This window comes from Rutidosis leptorrhynchoides, chromosome 1, assembly GCF_046630445.1.
Source record: "Rutidosis leptorrhynchoides isolate AG116_Rl617_1_P2 chromosome 1, CSIRO_AGI_Rlap_v1, whole genome shotgun sequence".
Taxonomy (NCBI): Eukaryota; Viridiplantae; Streptophyta; class Magnoliopsida; order Asterales; family Asteraceae; genus Rutidosis; species Rutidosis leptorrhynchoides.
In genome coordinates, this window is record NC_092333.1 from 444668760 (window position 1) to 444692506 (window position 23747).

A 23747-nucleotide genomic window follows, 5' to 3' on the forward strand; every position below is an offset into this window, starting at 1 on the left:
TATTATGAAATCTTACTACACCGTACCAAGTGTAGTCACGAAATGAAGTACTGTGCAACCGTTGAATACTGGTCGTCCAGTTCGGTTGGGGTTGTCAGGCCCGATAGATCTATCAACAGGATTCGCGTTTACAATACCGCTGTAAATAGTAGTTACCAAGCTACAGGGAAGTATGCCAGTGGTACAACTCAACGTAGAATATATTTTTCAGTTACTTGTGTCCATATCGTAAAACATAAAATACATGTATTCTCATCCCGAAATATTTAGAGTTTAAAAGTGGGACTATATACTCACTTTTGCCTTGAAGATATATATATTTTGACTTGGTCTCCGGTTGATATCACGAACCTATCCATATATAATTTATCAATATATTTTCATTTTAAACAATCGTCACATATATATACTTATAATACTTTTAATGTCTTCTTAGTCCGTAGTTAGCAATTCCATTTTTAATGGTTCATAATTAGGTGTTTAATAAATAAATAAAACCCTCATCGAAATAAATAAAAACCCCATCGTATTCGTATTGGTCGGGATTAATCTTGACCCACGGTACCGTGTTGTCAAATGACGTGTTGCGTACATAAAGTACCGGTGTTGTCAAATGACGTGTTGCGTACGTACATGAGGTCTTATGATTAATCTTCTCGTGTTGTTTACGGGTGATCCTGAAATATATAAAATTAAATTATGAGTACATATATATAAAATATCATGTTATTTTAGAAAGATGTGATTTATTTAATTTTTCTCCAATTATTTTCGTGGCTAAACTAGTTTTGGATATCCGATCTTGTTTTGGTCATAGTTTCTTCGTTACAACTCCGTTTTTGTTGGTTCAACTTGCCACTTCCTTGGATCGAGTCCTTCTTTAAGAATATGAACTGTAAATACCTTAGTTTGTATTCGAAATCACAGGTCATAGGTCAAACTTTGGTGAAACTTATGAAGTTAATCATTTTCCCTTATGCAAACAACATTAAATGACTATTTTTCTAAAAATACTTATACTTTGAGTTAAATCATGAAATTTTTATGTGTTATCATATTCATAGTAAATATCATTTTTCTAGAAAATAAACCTCCAATTCAAGGTTCAAAATAGTTTTTAATTATCCAACCCAAAACAGCCCCCGGTTGCACTCCGACGTCGTAAATTCAGTTTTTAAGGTGTTCTTTGAAAAACCAAGTTATACCTTGTTAAATTAACATATATTTATGATAAATTACAGGTCTTGAAGTATTTTAAAAGTTAAGTTAGAAGGATCTATTTAGTTTGCAAACAAGTTTGAAATCATTCAAACTATGTTCTTGTTGTTAAAATTGTATACCATAAAATAAGATAGCTATATATATATGAATCGAATAAGGTTATGAACAAAGTTACTACCTCAAGTTACTTGGACAAGATTGCTGTGAAAGAGGAGTAAAAATCTAGAACCAAAAGAGTGATGGAATTGGATGAAAGTTTGGAAGCAACTTAAGACATAAACTTGAATTGAAAGTTGTATTTTTGTAGTGTTTTTGTTTGATCTTGTTATGGTGGTGTTTAAGGTGATTCTTGAGAGGATTTTTGCTGGAGTTCTTAGAGATACATGAGGCTAGTAAGTGTGTGTGTTTATCTAGAGAAGTGATGTATCAAAAATTAAAAATGGATGCATGTATAAATGATGGTGGTGGCGTGATTTATGATGAACAAAGACAAGATTTTAGGTTGTTTTCTTGTATAATTAGTCATACTAGATAACAAAGTAGTTACCTTATACATAAGGCATGAACAAGGGCTGGTTGGTGGTGATTTGATGTGTATATACCAATAGTAAATATGTATAGAAGCTAGGTATGATACGAGTACATATACTCTAGATATACGTATAGAAATCTTGTGAAAACGGAACGAGGATTCAAATATAGTTATCTTTTGTGAATATACTTATATTGTTTTATGTATTTAAGTTCTTAAAAAGTGATTAAATACATTACATATACGATATATGTATAAACATTATAGGTTATAAGTATTTATATCAAAGAACGTTACGTATGGTTATTGTTTTGAAAACTTAAGTTAGTAGTTTCAAAATATACATATATCTTATTGTTATTAATACAAAATGAAATATTAAAACATCCTTAGATCATGTTAAATATGTATATATACATATATATACACAAACGTATAATTATCATATGTTATATAGTTCGTGATATCATCGGTCAAAATAGACGGTCAAACGTTGTGTAAAACTCTTTTCAAAAACATAAGTCTCAACAATTTAGATTGCTTATCATGTTGGTAAGGTATAATTTATGTAAATATTAATCTCATAAGTATAAAACGATCGGAAAAATCCGGGTCGTTACATCGTGCTCCTTACAGACTCGCACCCAGCGAGATGAAAGAACTGCAAAGCCAATTACAAGAACTTTTAGAGCGTGGTTTCATTCGACCAAGCACATCACCGTGGGGAGCTCCTGTTTTGTTTGTCAAGAAGAAAGATGGTACATTCAGGTTGTGTATCGACTACCGAGAGTTGAACAAACTTACCATCAAGAACCGCTACCCACTACCGAGAATCGACGACTTATTTGATCAACTACAAGGCTCGTCTGTTTATTCAAAGATTGACTTACGTTCCGGGTATCATCAAATGCGGGTGAAAGAAGATGATATTCCAAAGACTGCTTTCAGAACACGTTACAGTCATTACGAGTTTATGGTTATGCCGTTTGGTTTAACTAATGCACCAGCTGTGTTCATGGACCTTATGAACCGAGTGTGTGGACCATCCCTTGACAAGTTTGTCATTGTTTTCATTGATGACATACTTATTTACTCAAAAAATGACCAAGAACACGGTGAACATTTGAGAAAGGTGTTAGAAGTATTGAGGAAGGAAGAATTGTACGCTAAGTTTTCAAAGTGTGCATTTTGGTTGGAAGAAGTTCAATTCCTCGGTCACATAGTGAACAAAGAAGGTATTAAGGTGGATCCGGCAAAGATAGAAATTGTTGAAAAGTGGGAAACCCCGAAAACTCCGAAACACATACGCCAGTTTTTAGGACTAGCTGGTTACTACAGAAGGTTCATCCAAGACTTTTCCAGAATAGCAAAACTCTTGACCGCATTAACGCATAAAGGGAAGAAATTTGAATGGAAGGATGAACAAGAGAAAGCGTTTCAGTTATTGAAGAAAAAGCTAACTACGGCACCTATATTGTCATTGTCTGAAGGGAATGATGATTTTGTGATTTATTGTGATGCATCAAAGCAAGGTCTCGGTTGTGTATTAATGCAACGAACGAAGGTGATTGCTTATGCGTCTAGACAATTGAAGATTCACGAACAAAATTATACGACGCATAATTTGGAATTAGGCACAGTTGTTTTTGCATTAAAGACTTGGAGGCACTACTTATATGGGGTCAAAAGTATTATATATACCGACCACAAAAGTCTTCAACACATATTTAATCAGAAACAACTGAATATGAGGCAGCGTAGGTGGAATGAATTGTTGAATGATTACGACTTTGAGATTCGTTACCACCCGGGGAAGGTAAATGTGGTAGCCGACGCCTTGAACAGGAAGGACAGAGAACCCATTCGAGTAAAATCTATGAATATAATGATTCACAATAACCTTACTACTCAAATAAAGGAGGCGCAACAAGGAGTTTTAAAAGAGGGAAATTTAAAGGATGAAATACCCAAGGGATCGGAGAAGCATCTTAATATTCGGGAAGACGGAACCCAGTATAGGGCTGAAAGGATTTGGGTACCAAAATTTGGAGATATGAGAGAAATGGTACTTAGAGAAGCTCATAAAAACAGATACTCAATACATCCTGGAACGGGGAAGATGTACAAGGATCTCAAGAAACATTTTTGGTGGCCAGGTATGAAAGCCGATGTTGCTAAATACGTAGGGGAATGTTTGACGTGTTCTAAGGTCAAAGCGGAGCATCAGAAACCATCGGGTCTACTTCAACAACCCGAAATTCCGGAATGGAAATGGGAAAACATTACCATGGATTTCATCACTAAATTGCCAAGGACTGCAAGTGGTTTTGATACTATTTGGGTAATAGTTGATCGTCTCACCAAATCAGCACACTTCCTGCCAATAAGAGAAGATGACAAGATAGAGAAGTTAGCACGACTGTATTTGAAGGAAGTCGTCTCCAGACATGGAATACCAATCTCTATTATCTCTGATAGGGATGGCAGATTTATTTCAAGATTCTGGCAGACATTACAGCAAGCATTAGGAACTCGTCTAGACATGAGTACTGCCTATCAACCATAAACTGATGGGCAGAGTGAAAGGATGATACAAACGCTTGAAGACATGCTACAAGCATGTGTTATTGATTTCGGAAACAGTTGGGATCGACATCTACCGTCAGCAGAATTTTCCTACAACAATAGCTACCATTCAAGCATTGAGATGGCTCCGTTTGAAGCACTTTATGGTAGAAAGTGCAGGTCTCCGATTTGTTGGAGTGAAGTGGGGGATAGACAGATTACGGGTCCGGAGAAAATACAAGAAACTACTGAGAAGATCATCCAAATTCAACAACGGTTGAAAACCGCCCAAAGTCGACAAAAGAGCTACACCGACATTAAAAGAAAAGATATAGAATTTGAAATTGGAGAGATGGTCATGCTTAAGGTTGCACCTTGGAAAGGTGTTGTTCGATTTGGTAAATGAGGAAAATTAAATCCAAGGTATATTGGACCATTCAAGATTATTGATCGTGTCGGACCAGTAGCTTACCGACTTGAGTTACCTCAACAACTCGCGGCTGTACATAACACTTTCCACGTCTCGAATTTGAAGAAATGTTTTGCTAAAGAAGATCTCACTATTCCATTGGACGGAATCCAAATCAATGAAAAACTTCAATTCATTGAAGAACCCGTTGAAATAATGGATCGTGAGGTTAAGAGACTTAAACAAAACAAGATACCGATTGCTAAGGTTCGATGGAATGCTCGTAGAGGACCCGAGTTCATCTGGGAACGAGAAGATCAGATGAAGAAGAAGTTCCCGCACTTATTTCCAGAAGATGAGCCAACACCTCCAATCGCTTAAAATTTCGGGACGAAATTTATTTAACGGGTAGGTACTGTAGTGACCCGAACTTTTCCGAACCTTTCTATGATTATATGTTTAATGAAAACTATATTTACATGAACTTTTCCGAACCTTTCTATGATTATATGTTTAATGAAAACTATATTTACATGATTAAATGTTTCCAACATGTTAAGCAATCAAACTTGTTAAGACTTGGTTAATTGAAACAGAAATTTTGTAAACGTCTGATTACCCAGTTTTACCAATGATTCACGAACGCTATAAAATGTATATGACATGATGATACATAAATGAATAAATATATATGTTTAACATGATATAATGATCATCAAGTATCTCATTAAAAATAGTAACAATAAGTTATATACTTAAAAGGAGACTATTGACGTATGAAACTCGAAACGATACATATAACGATTATCGTTATAACCACGTCTTACTAAATATATATGAAGCATATTAATACATTGTTATATTATATATAACATGATAATATGATAATTAAATATATCATTAAGTGTATTAACAATGAACTACATAAGTAAAAACAAGACTACTAACTTAAGGATTTCGAAACGAGACATATATGTAACGATTATCGTTGTAATGACATTTAAATGTATATATCATATTAAGATATATTAATATATCATAATATCATGATAATATAATAATTTAAAATCTCATTTGATATTATAAACTTTGGGTTAACAACATTTAACAAGATCGTTAACCTAAAGGTCTCAAAACAACACTTACATGTAACGACTAACGATGACTTAACGACTCAGTTAAAATGTATATACATGTAGTGTTTTAATATGTATTCATACACTTTTGAAAGACTTCAAGACACTTATCAAAATACTTCTACTTAACATAAATGCTTACAATTACATCCTCGTTCAGTTTCATCAACAATTCTACTCGTATGCACCCGTATTCGTACTCGTACAATACACAGCTTTTAGATGTATGTACTATTGGTATATACACTACAATGATCAGCTCTTAGCAGCCCATGTGAGTCACCTAACACATGTGGGAACCATAATTTGGCAACTAGCATGAAATATCTCATAAAATTACAAAAATATGAGTAATCATTCATGACTTATTTACATGAAAACAAAATTACATATCCTTTATATATAATCCATACACCAACGACCAAAAACACCTACAAACACTTTCATTCTTCAATTTTCTTCATCTAATTGATCTCTCTCAAGTTCTATCTTCAAGTTCTAAGTGTTCTTAATAAATTCTACAAGTTCTAGTTACATAAAATCAAGAATACTTTCAAGTTTGCTAGTTCACTTCCAATCTTGTAAGGTGATCATCCAACCTCAAGAAATCTTTGTTTCTTACAGTAGGTTATCATTCTAATACAAGGTAATAATCATATTCAAACTTTGGTTCAATTTCTATAACTATAACAATCTTATTTCAAGTGATGATCTTACTTGAACTTGTTTTCGTGTCATGATTCTGCTTCAAGAACTTCGAGCCATCCAAGGATCCGTTGAAGCTAGATCCATTTTTCCCTTTTCCAGTAGGTTTATCCAAGGAACTTAAGGTAGTAATGATGTTCATAACATAATTCGATTCATACATAAAAAGCTATCATATTCGAAGTGGTAAACTAGTAATCACTAGAACATAGTTTAGTTAATTCTAAACTTGTTCGCAAGTAAAGTTAATCCTTCTAACTACACTTTTAAAATCAACTATACACATGATCTATATCTATATGATATGCTAACTTAATGATTTAAAACCCGAAAACACGATAAACACCATAAAACCGGATTTACGCCGTCGTAGTTACAACTGTGGGCTGTTTTGATTTGGATAATTAAAAACTATGAAAAACTTTGATTTAAAAGCTATACTTCTGGGAAAATAATTTTTCTTATGAACATGAAACCATATCCAAAAATCATGGTTAAACTCAAAGTGAAAGTATGTTTTTCAAAACAGTCATCAAGATGTCGTTCTTTCGACGGAAATGACTACCTCTTTCAAAAACGACTTGTAACTTATATTTACAACTAAAAACCTATACCTTTTCTGTTTAGTTTCATAAATTCAAGTTCAATACAAAACCGTGGCCGCTTAAATCACTCAGAACGGATTAGAAACAAAGAAATGGCGAGCAAAACAAAATTGGTAAAAACTACTCATTTTAGCTACGTGAAAATTGGTAACAAATCTATTCCAACCATAACTTAATCAACTTGTATTGTATATTATGTAATCTTGAGATACCATAGACACGTATACAATGTTTCGACCTATCATGTCGACACATCTATATATATTTCGGAACAACCATAGACACTCTATATGTGAATGTTGGAGTTAGCTATACAGGGTTGAGGTTGATTCCAAAATATATATAGTTTGAATTGTGATCAATACTGAGATATGTATACACTGGGTCGTGGATTGATTCAAGATAATATATATCGATTTATTTCTGTACATCTAACTGTGGACAACTAGTTGTAGGTTACTAACGAGGACAGCTGACTTAATAAACTTAAAACATCAAAATGTATTAAAAGTGTTGTAAATATATTTTGAACATACTTTGATATATATGTACATATTTGTTATAGGTTCGTGAATCGACCAGTGGCCAAGTCTTACTTCCCGACGAAGTAAAATAATCTGTGAAAGTGAGTTATAGTCCCACTTTTAAAATCTAATATTTTTGGGATGAGAATACATGCAGGTTTTATAAATGATTTACAAAATAGACACAAGTACGTGAAACTACATTCTATGGTTGAATTATTGAAATCGAATATGCCCCTTTTTATTAAGTCTGGTAATCTAAGAATTAGGGAACATACACCCTAATTGACATGAATCCTAAAGATAGATCTATTGGGCCTAACAAACCCCATCCAAAGTACCGGATACTTTAGTACTTCGAAATTTATATCATATCCGAAGGGTGTCCCGGAATGATGGGGATATTCTTATATATGCATCTTGTTAATGTCGGTTACCAAGTGTTCACCATATGAATGATTTTTATCTCTATGTATGGGATGTATATTGAAATATGAAATCTTGTGGTCTATTGTTACGATTTGATATATATAGGTTAAACCTATAACTCACCAACATTTTTTGTTGACGTTTTAAGCATGTTTATTCTCAGGTGATTATTAAGAGCTTCCGCTGTCGCATACTTAAATAAGGACAAGATTTGGAGTCCATGCCTGTATGATATTGTGTAAAAACTGCATTCAGGAAACTTATTTCATTGTAACATATTTGTATTGTAAACCATTATGTAATAGTCGTGTGTAAACAGGATATTTTAGATTATCATTATTTGATAATCTACGTAAAACTTTTTAAACCTTTATTGATGAAATAAAGGTTATGGTTTGTTTTAAAATGAATGCAGTCTTTGAAAAACATCTCATATAGAGGTCAAAACCTCGCAACGAAATCAATTATTATGGAACATTTTTAATCAATAAGAACGGGACATTTCATAGCTCAGGACACTCCGCCTTTCGATGTCCTTCTTCCCGGCAATTGAAACACACAACGCCATTACTCCTCGATACCGGGCACTCCCAAAACTTGTGCTCTCTTTCACCACAATTGAAACACCTAGACGCACTAGCGCCCGACACTCCTTTCCCCACACTACCCGTGCTCACAAATGCACTTTTGGCTTTCTTGCTCGGATCGCCAAACGAGCTAACCCTTCTCTCACCCGTAGTATCACCAACCATCGTAGGAGTATACTGTTCAAAACCCTTAGCCACGGCAAATAACTTAGCAAAAGAGTCCACTTGCCTAATGCTAATCTTCCTACACAAATCATCATTCAAAGATTACGAAAATTCTCCATCAATAACCTATCATTATTAGTATACTCGGGGCAAAAGCGAGCCTTAGAAAAAAAGGTAGCCCTCAGAGTATTTAGGTCCATAGACCCTTGTCGCAAACTTCGCAACTCATCACGCATGCACGTCAAATCGGCTTGTGTCCGAAACTCCTCAAGGAATTTCTTCTTAAAATCGTCTCACGATAACCCCATGAATGGTTCTTCACCAATGATATCAATCTTACCATCCAACCAATTCTTCGCATTACCCCGCAACAAACTAGTAGCGAGTCTCGTTTTTTTGTCCGGAGGACATTCACTTGTACGAAAACACCCTTCGACATCCGAGATCCAACCGGTACTAACTAACGGATTGGGACCTCCGTAGTACATGGGAGGTTTAGTCACTCTAAAGTTCTTGTAACTAAACTCCTTTTCACCATCACCTCGAGGTTTGAGAAGCCCCCTTTCGAACTCTTCTCGGAGCGCACTCATTCACTTCGTAACTGCGGCTTCAATCCTAGCCGTCATCTCATCATCGTCACTGCGTTCTCCATTCGAAGTCCCGCTTCTCGTCATCATTCTAAAGAACGCAAAATGATTTAACAACGAAATGCAATCAAACTATACACACAACACTGCCCCATCTTGCTTAACACCAGTTGTACATCACTTGTTAGACACGATTTGCACTTGTAACAATGGTAGCTAGTCATTATTACGCGCACACGCAGTCTTAACTCATTAGTACAACGACTATCTTGCTCGATGATATACACAAACACAAACACAAACTTTATGCGATATAAACACACACAAGAACAATATCAAGCTACAAGCCACAATCCTAGTTAGTTCACCTACACGCTAATGCACTAACCAAATCCCCATCCGACCCGTTCTCCTATAAGTCCCGCAACAAATAAGCACACACAAAAGTCTAAGTCTAGGCACATATCTCAAGTCGTGTAAATCCCTTAGACCATGCTCCGATACCACTTGTAACGACCTAAAAACTCATACGAGAAAACGCGCACTTTTTATATATAAAGCAATCAATTTCCTGTCAGACCAAATGCGCGAGCTCTAAAGCGTAAAATAGTTCCAGAACTTAACAACTGGGCAACCCACCAGCAACTGGCGATTTGCGCGGCGTGTAATGCCAAGCGCGGCGCGCTATAGCTGGAAAACCGGTTCAACCCATTTTAAACATAACAAACCATTTTCACCCAAACCGAGTTTCGTTAACCCCACACCAAAACCAACGCTTGTCAAACATTAAACATCCAGGTTTTAAACGACAAAAGTACATTACGACCCTTGGGACTCCAACGACCCATAATACAAGAACGCGATAATTTCTACCTATGTCGTTTAAATACAACAAAAGACCAAGCATGGCGATTGGGATTGCACTACCCAATCCTAAGTCTAATCCAAAAGCAAAGCCTTCTAAGCAACCCGCAATAGTCCACTAATCCCCGCGCTTACCCTTGCCACCTCTTCCATGCGAATATATAAAAATGTAAACAACGAGAGGGTAAGCTATAAAGCTTAGTGAGGATAAACATACTATGTACATACATATGTATAAAATGAATACGTATCACCAAATAGCAAGTATTAAACACATACCGCATCCACATATAACTAATCAAGCTACACATTACGTACCACCATACAATACTATATAGATATACGCAATACCCCAAAAATCCCACGGTTAACCCCTTAACCTTAAAAGCATGAAAGGTGGCTGAAAACGCACGCGCCCTAGTGTATCCAAAAAAATCACGCGATACACTACCTCAAACCACACGACAATAGGGATGTCCGAACTACACGAGACATTATGAATCCGAACTACACAAGATTCACTAGTGAAGCTGAACTACACGAGAATCACTACCCTAGGCCTCAACCACAACAATGGGAACGTCCGAACTACACGCGACATTGTGAATTCGAACTACACGAGATTCACTAGTGAAGCCGAACTACACGAGAATCACTACCCAATTCACCTCAACAACATCAACGGGGTTGACCTACTTGTCAATATGAATCCGAAATTCACGTGATTCACTACCCCATGGGTGGTAACCCAAAACTCACAAACGTGTCACATGGACCCAAAACTCATAGAGTCCATCATCCACGCACATGTAAAGTGAACCCAAATGCACAAGGATCACTCTACCCCACCCGTACCCATCCTATACTTACATACGCATATAATATATTTACACTCACCTTAGCGCCTCTATGAATGCAACCGAATAATCAGCAACACATGAATGGAAAGTACCTATTCCATTTATCACATAAACAAACAACACAATTAGGGTGGATTACAAACCAACCCAAATTGACACTTAGTGCAATTTTGACCCACTTGCACCTCCAAGCACAACCAATGCCCAAACTAACCAATAATCATTTAACGCTAGTGAAAATGGTCCTATAACGTCAATTAAATCAAAACACATGTATTAAGTACTTGTCTTCCCCAATTTGACTCATAAACCCTAATTTTGACCCATTTCCAAACATCCGTATTCATCGAGTACACTTCGAACCTTTTACATTTTCACACTTCGTAAGATAGGAAACCAAACTAAACCAAAAAATATCTTAACCAGTCAAGTTTTTCAAAGATAGCTCCAAGAAAATGGAATGAAAAACTTACTTCTTATTTAAGCATTATTGGCTTTGTTCAATCTAAATGTGATTACTCTTGTTTACTTTATCCAAAGATTATGTGTTTCTTGTGCTTCTTGTTTATGTTAATAATGACATTGTTCTCACTAGAAGTTCTGAAATGAAATTGATTTTACTAAAACTGCTTTAAGTAATAAATTCGAGATTAAAGATTTGGTCTTCTTAAATTATTTTCTTGGTATTAAAATTTGTTTAGCTCATAAAAAGTATTGTCTAGATTTTGAATAGGTTTGGGTTGTTGGTTTTTAAACAGGGTTTACTCCAATTGAGCTTAATATTGATATTAAATCATATAAAGGCTCCATTGATGAATCAATTCTCAGTAATGTTTTTGTTTATCAAACTTTAGTAGGAAAGTTAATTTATATTACTGTTACCTGCCTCATCTTAATTTTACAGTTCATGTTATTAGTCAAATTATCCATTTTTCAACTGTTTCTCATTTGAAGCTAAAATTCACAACATTAAGGTAGTGCCTAGGTAAAAATATTATGTATCTTAAGATATCCATCTCAATTTATTAGCTTATGATGATTTAAGTATTTTCTTTATGCTGAGGTATGCATCTCAATTTAGCAGCTTATTAGAATAACTAAACAACACTATATAAACAAGTTATATTATGAAAACAATCGACCTTGTTCAAAATTTTCAAAACATCATGTCTCATAATTTCACAAGGCAAAAACGTTTCAAGCAACCTTAACTCCATATAGTGCGGCTTCAAGACAATCCCAACACAACTCATGATTGTTGTCATCAAGAAACTTTAAGTTGTCATATGCAAAGAAAAAGTAAATTCCTGTTCAAACTTTTCGTATTATTATTAGAATTAGAATCTTGTTCTAAAAGAAGAAATCACATGATCAACAATATATAAGAAATAATTAACTATAAATTGTTAAATTATTGAACCCCGTAGGTATTATGCTTTATTCATCAGGTATTTATAGATTACAATGGATATTATTAAACCCTAAATCAAACCCTAACGGACCGAACTCACAACGCAATCGGGTTGGGCCAATGATACTAATACTCTAACACTCTCCCGCAATCCGAACGGCGAAATCGCGAAAGTTCGGACTGGAGCAAAACAATAAATAAAAAGGTAAAAAAACTTTTTTTTCTCATTTGCTGCACCGAATAGACTGATATTCGCTGATACCGTTGCGTCTTGCTTGACTGCGTTTCCTTTTCCGTAACGTTTTTTTTATACGTCGTGGCTTGCTTTGCCTAAGGATTGAGTAGGACTTGAGCAGGGAACTTTGTCGACGATAACAATCTTCGTCAACGCTGCAAATAAGATTTTTTGACAAAATATTCCTCTTTTTTCGGGTTTTGGAACCTAGTCAAGCTAGGCTGCTCAGCCCCACGCCGATTATTTATATAGATAAGCTAGAATAAGGATATTACAAAAACAATTTAGGAAATAAAAATGTGACATCGGTGGCGGCAGAATAACACGTACACATGTTCACCTTATGGAATTAATTGATGGGAGGGGATTAGGGATTTTGAAAGTAAATAAAAATAAGAAGAGATGTGGCTACACAGATCATGCGGCTGATTGTAAGGATACATATGAAAAACAAAAATAATAATAATAATAATTCCGTGAATAGATGCACTAAGTTGGCTACGTAGGGTTTTTAGTTGGTGAATAAGAAATAAGAGACCAACGAATCAGAAGATGGTGGTGGATAGAGAGTTAGACGGGTTGGTTTAGAGTAGGTCTCGGGATCAGACCTAAGCTCTGATTACCATGTTAAATAATTGAACCCCGTAGGTATTATGCTTTATTTATCAGGTATTTATAGATTACAATGGATACTATTAAACCCTAAATCAAACCCTAACGGACCGAACCCACAACGCAATCGGGTTGAGCCAATGATACTAATACTCTAACATAAATGACTAATCGATAGATATTAAAGCATCTTGATCCCTTGCGTTCTCATCAAATTTTCTTTTTCACGTTAATTTTTTTCTTTTTTGAAAGGCAGAAATTTTATTAAAATATTAAAAAACTTACACAATACATTTGGCATGAGAAAATGCCTATGTAGACTAAATTACATTACTAAAACAGTAACAATACTAGTAAGCGACGAGTTCCTTGCTTCTAAAAGAATACACTCGGGTTGATGAGCCATTGCGACCAAACTATATTTTTTCCTTTCGAACGTTTGGACAACCATTCAAACGATTTGACTTGGATTTCGCTTAGTATTATGGCTCCGTTTCCATTTGCCTTTTTCACGTTAATTACATGTTTTTAAGATAAAACCGGATCAATGCTCAATTCAGCTATTCTTTGCTTCATTAATCGCTATAGAATGTCCCGTATATCTATACCCCTATTAGTAAGTCGTCATTTATTTCACTTCTTCAACATTTAGACATACGTACAGTATTTGATATACTTACATGAAAAAAGTAAGATTATTGTGAGGGTGATGTATTAAAATGTAAAGGATTAATTAGTGCGATTAAATTATTTCATAAACGAATTTTCGTAATTTGATTACAAAAAACATACAGAAGAATTAATTATTATATGACATTTAAAAGTTGAGTCCATTTTAAATTTTAGACCATATCTATCTATACTATATAATAAAAGGGAGTTTACGCTGATGTCATGATGTGCTTTCAAGGTTGTACTATGTGCTTCTAAATATATACCTAAATTAATCTAATGATGTCATAAATAATAATTATGGTCCAAATCTTTCTTTATAGTCATTAATATACTCCAATACTATAATACGGAGTATAATATAATTAGTCAATACAAATACAAATAAGATCTGATATTATCCTCGAAACTATCAGCAATCACCTTATTTTTCACCAGTTATTTTTTCTACGACCAATGTCTTCTGCTCTTCTTCTCTCTTGCTCTTCTTAAATTCAAAATTTAAAATTCAAATTTATATATCCGACCTAAATGGCTAAATCAGTCATACAAAATCATAAAATTAGAGAGAATTGGAGTTTTATTCATTCAAAGATACATAAATATTGCAGCCGGCGGCAATGGTTTTCAAGTATGATTCCTAATCTCTTTCTATTCATTCATTCATATTATAATTTCATTATTCGATTCAACTACTTGGTTGGGTCTTCCATTTAAGTATTAGATTTGGGATGATTGGGATTGATTTTGTTGTTGATGTATTAACGCAGATCTGGAGGCAACTGAAATACGGAGTGCTCCTTTCTACCTGAAAGGACCCGTTCATATACATTATAAACGATTCACAATAGTTGATTACATCGCGAGGTATTTGACCTCTATATGATACGTTTTACAAACATTGCATTCGTTTTTAAAAGACAAACTTTATTTACATCAAAAATTGACGGCATGCATACCATTTCATATTACATCCAACTATAATTGACTTAATATTAATCTTGATGAACTCAACGACTCAAATGCAACGTCTTTCAAAGTATGTCATGAATGACTCCAGGTAATATCCTTAAAATGAGCTAATGCACAGCGGAAGATTTCTTTAATACCTGAGAATAAACATGCTTTAAAGTGTCAACCAAAAGGTTGGTGAGTTCATTAGTTTATCATAATCAATCATTTCCGTAATAGTAATAGACCACAAGATTTCAGTTTTTATAAATATCCGTACACTCGCAAGTGTTTAAAAGTATTCTATAAGTTGTAGGCACCCGGTAACAAGCCTTAACATTCATGTTTTACCCTCTGAAGTACACCAGATCAGGTGTGTTTAAAATAACCTCGAAGTACTAAAGCATCCCATAGTCAGGATGGGATTTGTCAGGCCCAATAGATCTATCTTTAGGATTCGCACCTACCGTACATAGACAAGTAGTTTAATGTTACCAAGCTAAGGGTATATTTCTGGTTTAAACCCACATAGAATTAGTTTTAGTACTTGTGTCTACTTCGTAAAATATTTATAAAACAGAGCATGTATTCTCAGCCCAAAAATATATATTGCAAAAGCAATTAAAAAGGGAGCAAATGAAACTCACAGTACTGTATTTCGTAGCAATTATGTATATGACGGCACTGAAAATGATAAACGTTAGGTTGACCTCACGAGCAATACCCTCGATCAATACCCATAACCTCCATAGCTATAACCCATAATTTCCTTAGCTCTATCCCGTTTGAAAACTTATTTTGAAATCGTCCGAGTATAACTCCGTCGTAGTATTTTATGTATACTAATAATATCTTGAAATAATACAAAATATATATATATATATATATATATATATATATATATATATATATATATATATATATATATATATATATATATATATATATATATATATATATATATATATATGTATATATATATATATATATATATGTATATATATATATATATATATATATGTAATTCGATTGAGAGAGTTTAGAGAAATATATTTTCAAGTTTCTATGAAATAATGAAACCTATTGAATTCTATTTATAATAGATTTTTGAATTATTAAAGTGAATTATTAAAGTATGAATTATTAAAGTGAATTATTAAAGTATGAATTATTAAAGTGAATTATTAAAGTATGAATTATTAAATTGAATTATTAAAGTGAATTATTAAAGTATGAATTATTAAAGTGAATTATTAAAGTATGAATTATTAAAGTATGAATTATTAAAGTTAATTATTAAAGTATGAATTATTAAAGTTAAAGTAAAATAAAAGTAAAGTAAAGGTAAAGTTAAAGTATAGTAAAAGTATAAAACTATATACGTATAATACGCGTATAAATATATATAATATTAATTTAAATCGTTATAGATATTTAATAAAATAAAATATAAATATCATTATCTTTATCCTACTAGTTAAGTAATGAGTTGTCAAAAGTGGTTCTAGATATTTATAAAAGATATATACGTTTTAATAATAAAGTTCTTTTTAAACTAAAAACGTTTTTTGTACTTTTGAAACTAAATCAAATAAATATGATAATTTTGTTTTCCAAAACTAAATATATTTAAGAATTATTTTGTTAAAAGGTTAAAATAATGGAAATCGTTATACCACAAAACATTTTAGAAAAGTAGAATTATATATATTCATAATAGGTTTCAAGTTTTTAAATTACAGTCTGTTGGTGAAGCATGGGATAAAGTCCAAAGGTTAAATAAACGTATGAAATCATCTTAATGAAAAATGTCGAGTTACTTAACTTGTCGATATCCAACATCTAAGTTATTTACACTCCACGTTCTTATTTTCATATTAAATAAAATGAAAGTTAACATAGTTATCTTATCAAGGTCACGAGGAAAATATTATAAAACATGCCTTGGAAATTAAACAGGAATTTCCACTAACCCTTGTCTAGTTCCCGTTAATTGACACATTTGTTCTTATTTATAAATCACTTTACCATTTTCCGAATGTTGTCAAAAAGAATAGATTTCTTAAATCACAGTGGACCTCATAACATAGGCCCGTAATCATATCATAATGTATCTGATAATTCAATCATTTGATATTATCTCTTAATTCTGTCGATAAATATATCGAAACAAATACGTTCATGTAAAGTATCATATATCTAATACTTTGTTAATGTTTTCAGTTAATATTATATATTATATATACATATCTATATACTCATAATTGTTCGTGAATCGTCAAACACGGTCAAAGGGTAATTGATTACATGAATGTAGTTCCAAACTTTTTGAGATTCAACATTACAAATTCTGCTTATCATGTCGGAAACATATAAAGATTAAGTTTAAATTTGGTCGAAAATTTTCGGGTCGTCACAGTACCTACCCGTTAAAGAAATTTCGTCCCGAAATTTGATCGAGGTCGTCATGGCTAACAATAAGAATGTTATTATGACGAATATAAGTTGATTCATAGGGTTTTATCATGATTGAGAAATATGGATAAAATAATTCGATTACTCGAAACGTATGAGTGAAGCTATCGTAAAAGAGTGAAATGAGAAAATAGGGATTCGTCTTATCTTTTGACGTCATCACGGTTGATCTCCGGATTAAAGAAAATCTTTGTAATCTATATAGGATTTGATTCTTCGATGATTAAGGAAATTATAATCCTCTTCGATTTAATGCGATGATTCATCTCGATTTTTCTGTCGGATATTTCACTATAAATCCACCTCCTTCGTTTCCTTTTAATTCACACCTTCTATTCTTTCTCCCTCAATTCTTACTTTAAAATTATTCGTCAATATGCTTCATCCAGTGCTGATTCTCGATATACTCCTCACTTTCATATCTGTCGTTCTTCTTTTTCATCTACCTCCGGAAGAATCTATTTACTTCTACTATACTCTTGGTTTTATAGTGTTTTTTATTCTCCCGTGTCTTTATATTGCTATATGCATCGATATATACGGTTTATAATTTCTGGGTTGTTGTTGGGTTTTATATCTTCCCTTATATTTCGATGTCCCTGCTTCTGTCTTCTATAATCATTGTCATCCCCAATTAATGCTCTCTTTTATTTGCTGTGATTTATACCCCAATTTCTATTTCGGAGTTTTGTCCTTTCGTTTCTTCTTCTTGCAATTAAGCACCGCTTGTAATGGTCCAGAATTCGTATATATGAATTTCGGAATGAACATTGTTAATGTTCTAAGAAGGAAATTGTAATGGCACGATCTTGACTTGTCAAATTACTAGAATACCTCGTATAAGTCCGAATCATCAAGAAATATTTTCTTGATATTTTAGAGGTTAAAGAGAATACAAGAGTCGTGTAACATAGAACATGATGACGTTATAATCTGTGAATCATCACGTTCCATTTAGAAACTCAGCATGACTTACTGTAATATAATCACGTTGATCAAGTGTCATTATATTATACTAGTTCATGCTTCAGTTCCCAACACTACTTCAAAAATATTCCTATTTTAAATTCGAAAGTTTCAGAATTTAGAAACTAAAATAGTTTCTTTTATGATGTAATACAGACAGCACGAAGAGGTAAATGATTTCAGATAAGAATAATTATGGAAATATCTTCAGAAATATAGAGGATATTTATAATGAAAGATACGATGATATCTTAAAATTTCTAATATCAGAGGATGATGAAGAATATTGTCCGTAAGGGTTTAGAGTTAGGAGCAAGGTATTCGATAATGACTTCAGCAGACATGGAATCATTTGGATTCTTTGAAGGTAGATTTCGTCCTTGTGATTTATCCACAGCCTTTTTCATGGTTTGCTCAATCCGTATTTTTCAGTACCAAATCTTCTCTTTTTCTGAGCTTTGCTAACACACTACTCTTTATCATCAAACTTTTTACTATTAAGGTCGTTTATAGTTTTTGCTGCTTCATCAGTATTTCGAGAACTAGTTCGCAGTTTAGGGTGTTTTTCAGAAACTTCACATTCAAAGTATATAAGTCCAGAAGATAGACACATATAATTGTTGGTGTAGACATGCTGCGAGATTTCAAAATACTGATTGCTAATTTCCGATGATTCGTATGGCAATTCTCGTTACAAGATGCAGATGAGTAAATGATGGAGTTTTGATAAATATAAATATTTTTCGGAAAATCAAAGATCAATGAAGTTGTTAATAAGTTTACTGCAAATGTGGCGAGATATGAAAGGTTCCCCGGTAATAATGATGAAGGGGTAATCATTATAATAAGGCTTATTCGATTGAACAATTGAAGTTGGTTTGCTGGAGCTGTGACAAAACCGTCTATTTTTAGAAGGGATTGAAAAGTTATTTTAGCTAGTAAATGTCAAAAGGTCTGACATGGATACATGTTAAATTATGACTTTAGTTTCAAAAGTTTTTCAGGTACGTAACTGTGGATAACATGTGGTTGGATCATCATCTCGATTGTTCATTATTTGAAGTGTCTTCAGGTATTTCGAAGGCTTTGAACACAGATTATAATCGTTAATATACATACGATGTTCTAATACAGTTTTGAAGTTAAAGTATAGCTTTGAAAGATGTAAGAATCTAAGAGTGATGATACCGGTTATAACTTGAATTGAATTCGGCGATTTCAAAATCAGAATATGTAATTAGATTTTTGAATGAGTATGGTTGTTTTGATTTCTATAAAAGAATGTATATTGTTGTGAAAGTAGGGAGTATAATGGATGATCTGCTGAATCAGATTCGAAGAATGTAACATATTAATTGTGAATTTATATATCTCTCGGGTATTACCTACCCGTTAAAAAAAATGTCACAATTAATATTTTGTACAAAAGAATTTTATTACAGTCTTTATGGAAATATATGTGTATATTTCTTGAGATGTAATATAGATTTAATGAGTTAATAATAAATTAAACTCACTTAATTTATGGTTAAGGCTAGGATAGATAATTTATAAACTTTAGAAATTACATAATCGTCGTAGAATGTTTTCCCAATGAAGTTATGAATCAATACTTCATCGTTGTGGTATTCCTTAGTATCTACAGGGCGTATGACATCGATGCTCATGGGACAGATTGTGAAGTTGAGGTTTGCGATGCGGTTTTTGTTGGTGGTGGTAATGGTACTGTTGATATTGTTGATGGTGGTACTTGTTATGTTGCTGGTGCTGCTGCTGGTGTTTGTAACCTTTGAACCATATTCTTCAAAGCCACTACCCGAGCGCGAAGCTCGTTGACTTCTTCTATTACACTTGGGTGATTGTCGGTTCGGACGAGCGGATAAATAAGATCTAGAATTTGGTGTAGTATATAATCATGATGAGATACTCTGGAAATGAGAGAAAATGGTGTTTCGAACAGGTTCGCCGGTAAGTGCTTCAGGTTCATTGCCAAGAGGGCAATGTGGTGGATGGAAAGGATCGCCTTCTTCTTGTCTCCAATGATTAAGGAGGCTATGAACCCATCCCCAATTTATCCAGAATAGATGATGGCTGATTGGTTAATCCATTCCAGTCACACTGCTTTCGGAGCTTGAGTGGGATTCCATTTCTGAATCCGAGGAACTTGAACTGATGACGAATTCCATTTCGGACGATTTGATAAAGGATTTTTCGATACGAAATGATTTTCCGGCTATCGGGTGGTATTCTAACTACATAGAATATCTATATATATAGATCAAAAGATTTCATAGATTACGGAGGAATTTACGGAATATGTCAGGCAAAGTTTACGGTAATAGATACGATAAGATATGATTTAGCAGATACGCTAAGATATGAATTTTGTCTATACACTATTCATGCAATCAATGCAGCAAGACGTGTCTAGACTAAGAATGATAAGCAGGTAATTTCCTAAGGATGGTAAGTAGATGATTTCCGACTAAAAATGATAAACAAAACTTTTGACATGCAGACACGGTCGAAGTCCAGACTCACTAATGCATCTTAACAACTATCAGTTAGACACACTAATGCAAGACCTGGTTCGCTAAGACCACCGCTCTGATACCAACTGAAAGGACCCGTTCATATACATTATAAACGATTCACAATAGTTGATTACATCGCGAGGTATTTGACCTCTATATGATACGTTTTACAAACATTGCATTCGTTTTTAAAAGACAAACTTTCTTTACATCAAAAATTGACGGCATGCATACCATTTCATATTACATCCAACTATAATTGACTTAATATTAATCTTGATGAACTCAACGACTCAAATGCAACGTCTTTCAAAGTATGTCATGAATGACTCCAGGTAATATCCTTAAAATGAGCTAATGCACAGCGGAAGATTTCTTTAATACCTGAGAATAAACATGCTTTAAAGTGTCAACCAAAAGGTTGGTGAGTTCATTAGTTTATCATAATCAATCATTTCCGTAATAGTAATAGACCACAAGATTTCAGTTTCCATAAATATCCGTACACTCGCAAGTGTTTAAAAGTATTCTATAAGTTGTAGGCACCCGGTAACAAGCCTTAACATTCATGTTTTACCCTCTGAAGTACACCAGATCAGGTGTGTTTAAAATAACCTCGAAGTACTAAAGCATCCCATAGTCAGGATGGGGTTTGTCAGGCCCTATAGATCTATCTCTAGGATTCGCGCCTACCGTACATAGACAAGTAGTTTAATGTTACCAAGCTAAGGGTATATTTATGGTTTAAACCCACATAGAATTAGTTTTAGTACTTGTGCCTACTTCGTAAAAAATTTATAAAACAGAGCATGTATTCTCATCCCAAAAATATATATTGCAAAAGCAATTAAAAAGGGAGCAAATGAAACTCACAATACTGTATTTCGTAGCAATTATGTATATGACGGCACTGAAAATGATAAACGTTAGGTTGCCCTCACGAGCAATACCCTCGATCAATACTCATAACCTCCATAGCTATAACCCATAATTTCCTTAGCTCTATCCCGTTTGAAAACTTATTTTGAAATCGTCCGTGTATAACTCCGTCGTAGTATTTTATGTATACTAATAATATCTTGAAATAATACAAATATATATATATATATATATATATATATATATATATATATATATATATATATATATATATATATATATATATATATATATATATATATATATATATGTAATTCGATTGAGAGAGTTTAGAGAAATATATTTTCAAGTTTCTATGAAATAATGAAACCTATTGAATTCTATTTATAATAGATTTTTTAATTATTAAAGTGAATTATAAAAGTATGAATTATTAAAGTATGAATTATTAAAGTGAATTATTAAAGTATGAATTATTAAAGTGAATTATTAAAGTATGAATTATTAAATTGAATTATTAAAGTGAATTATTAAAGTATGAATTATTAAAGTGAATTATTAAAGTGAATTATTAAAGTATGAATTATTAAAGTGAATTATTAAAGTGAATTATTAAAGTATGAATTATTAAAGTGAATTATTAAAGTATGAATTATTAAAGTTAAAGTAAAATAAAAGTAAAGTAAAGGTAAAGTTAAAGTATAGTAAAAGTATAAAACTATATACGTATAATACGCGTATAAATATATATAATATTAATTTAAATCGTTATATATATTTAATAAAATAAAATATAAATATCGTTATCTTTATCCTACTGGTTAAGTAATGAGTTGTCAAAAGTGGTTCTAGATATTTATAAAAGATATATACGTTTAGTAATAAAGTTCTTTTTAAACTGAAAACGTTTTTTGTACTTTTGAAACTAAATCAAATAAATATGATAATTTTGTTTTCCAAAAATAAATATATTTAAGAATCATTTTGTTAAAAGGTTAAAATAATGGAAATCGTTATACCACAAAACATTTTAGAAAATTAGAATTATATATATTCATAATAGGTTTCAAGTTTTTAAATTACAGTCTGTTGGTGAAGCATGGGATAAAGTTCAAAGGTTAAATAAACGTATGAAATCATCTTAATGAAAAATGTCGAGTTACTTAACTTGTCGATATCCAACATCTAAGTTATTTACACTCCACGTTCTTATTTTCATATTAAATAAAATGAAAGTTAACATAGTTATCTTATCAAGGTCACGAGGAAAATATTATAAAACATATCTTGGAAATTAAACAGGAATTTCCACTAACCCTTGTCTAGTTCCCGTTAATTGACACATTTGTTCTTATTTATATATCACTTTACCATTTTCCGAATGTTGTCAAAAAGAATAGATTTCTTAAATCATGGTGGACCTCATAACATAGGCCCGTAATCATATCATAATGTATATGATAATTCAATCATTTGATATTATCTCTTAATTCTGTCGATAAATATATCGAAACAAATACGTTCATGTAAAGTATCATATATCTAATACTTTGTTAATGTTTTCAGTTAATATTATATATTATATATAGATATCTATATACTCATAATTGTTCGTGAATCGTCGAACACGGTCAAAGGGTAATTGATTACATGAATGTAGTTCCAAACTTTTTGAGATTCAACATTACAAATTCTGCTTATCGTGTCGGAAACATATAAAGATTAAGTTTAAATTTGGTCAGAAATTTTCGGGTCGTCACACTACCAGTTTGAAATTGTAGTGAGAATCATTTTTATCGGTATTCTAATAATGATTAGTTTGC